Here is a 2,081-nt window from a genome sequence, read left to right on the forward strand (position 1 = left end):
GGACAGATGACCCAATGTTAGGAATCACTGGTCTAGTGTTAATAATGATTAACAATTACTGAGCATTTACTAGGTGCCAGGCACAGAGTTTGACACAAGCAGCCAAAAGACTGATGATGGAAACTCTTAGCAGGCCCTACTTAAACATTTCACCAGATTCTCCAGGGCGCTCCATTTCCTCCACAACCCTAGCGACCAACTCCAACGGCATGTGGACCACTTGCAGCCAAGTGCTCTGGTTTGCCTGGGTGCTTCTGCTCAACATAACACAAGTTGAGTATGTTGAGTCATATGCTTATGAGAATTGTATTTGTTCCTAAACGCTTTGAGCCTATTGTGCTTCTTAGAGTTGTACAATTTAATTAAAGAGTACATAAACTTATTAAACATACGTGTGAAGAGTTGTTCCTGAGAAAATTAAGTGCAATGCTTTGGAAAGATATAATTTAAAACAACTTTCTGTTCAATGAAATCTGAATAAGAGCAACTGTAAAAAGGCAGAAAAAATTATAAAAATCTAGAAGATGTAAGGTCTTGTTACACTTTATCATTATTTTTAGAGACAGGGTCTCACTCTGTCACCCAGGCTGGAGTGCAGTGACATGATCATAGCTTACTGCAGCCTCAGCCTCCTGGGTTCAAGCAATCCTCCCACCTCAGCCTCCTGAGTAACTGGAACTACAGGCATGCACCATCCTACGCAGCTTTGTTACACTTTAATGAATACCAAACAGGACAGACATGGTGGTGAATGCCTATTGTAGTAGTTCCAGCTACTCGGGAGGCAGAAGCAGGAGGATCGCTTGAGCCTGGGAGTTTAAAACCAGCCTGAGCAACTTCATCTCTAAAAAAATTAAAAATTAAAAAATAAAGAATCACAAACTGAAAATTGTCACCAATGTACTATTAATCTAAATTAAGTAAGAGGCAAAGTGTGAAGTACAGTGAGCGGATCATTCGCAAAGAAAAGATCTATGCCCTACATAAGGATGTATAAATAAGTGAATATTTTTGTATGTTTTAAGTTGAAAGAAAATGTTTAACATATGTATGGTATTTAATGATTATTTTTATCAGCCAACTACCTGTCTTCCCAGTTGCTTTAGATGAGTAGGATTCTCTCGTATTGTCCTTGTCTTTGAGATGAAAAGTTGAAAGACAGGGAACTTGCTGGGTGCTTACTGGAAATGGTGCAGGCCTCAGGCTATTTGAACAATTGAATTCAAAACATGGATATCAGACCAAATCGCTTAATGTATATCAACAATATGAATGACAAAATTAAAGAAGAAGGATTGAAGACATTCCCATGTGCCCTGTTTTCTCAGTTTGGCCATGGCTCTAAAGACCATGAAGATGAGTGGGAGACACTGGGCTCATCCACAAATGCCTTGAGACAGTTACAAGGATTTCCATTGTGTGACAAACCAATGCAAATCCAGTATGCAAAAACAGATTCTGATATTATTTCTAAAATGTGTGGCACTTTTGCTGACAAAAGAAAAGAAAAAAGCCCAAACTGTGGAACAGACAGCAACAACTGCAAACAGAAAGCCTGGTCAGGAAACACTGAATTAAGCTGATACCCAAGGAAATTCAACACCAAGTCCTCAGGTTCTTACTACCCTCTGAATTCTGTTTTATTTTTAAGTTAATTTACCAGCAGAGACTCATGAGATGATGTTATCTGTGCTATTTAATCGGTTCCCTGGTTTCAAGAAAGTACGTTTGGTACCTGCGAAGCATGGTATTGCTCTGGTTGAATTTGAAAATGATAAGTAGGCTGGAGCTGTCAGGGCATCTTTACAAGGATTTAAGGTCACTTTGTCCTACGCCATGAAAATCACCTATATCAAGAAGTAATACTTGGGATAGTCATCATTAAAAGACTCAATATTATTTATAGTGTTTGTTTTAGTAACATTTGTCAGGTCATTCTAATAGTTAGGGATGGGGAAAGTCAAAGTGAAAAAAAACAGAGAAGTGACTTAACTAGGTAACATCTAGGACAGGGTAGGCCAGGAATGAAGTCTGTGTGCCTGGCTGTGGTTCAAGCTCTGGACTACAATGTGATGCACAGA

At 39.0% G+C, this 2,081-nt stretch overlaps 1 pseudogene; it reads left to right on the forward strand.

The window, feature by feature from the left end:
* Positions 1–1,229: 1,229 nt before the first annotated feature.
* Positions 1,230–1,863, forward strand: LOC126957152 (U2 small nuclear ribonucleoprotein B''-like; annotated as a pseudogene).
* Positions 1,864–2,081: the final 218 nt, after the last annotated feature.

Source organism: Macaca thibetana, chromosome 6 (assembly GCF_024542745.1).
Source record: "Macaca thibetana thibetana isolate TM-01 chromosome 6, ASM2454274v1, whole genome shotgun sequence".
Taxonomy (NCBI): Eukaryota; Metazoa; Chordata; class Mammalia; order Primates; family Cercopithecidae; genus Macaca; species Macaca thibetana.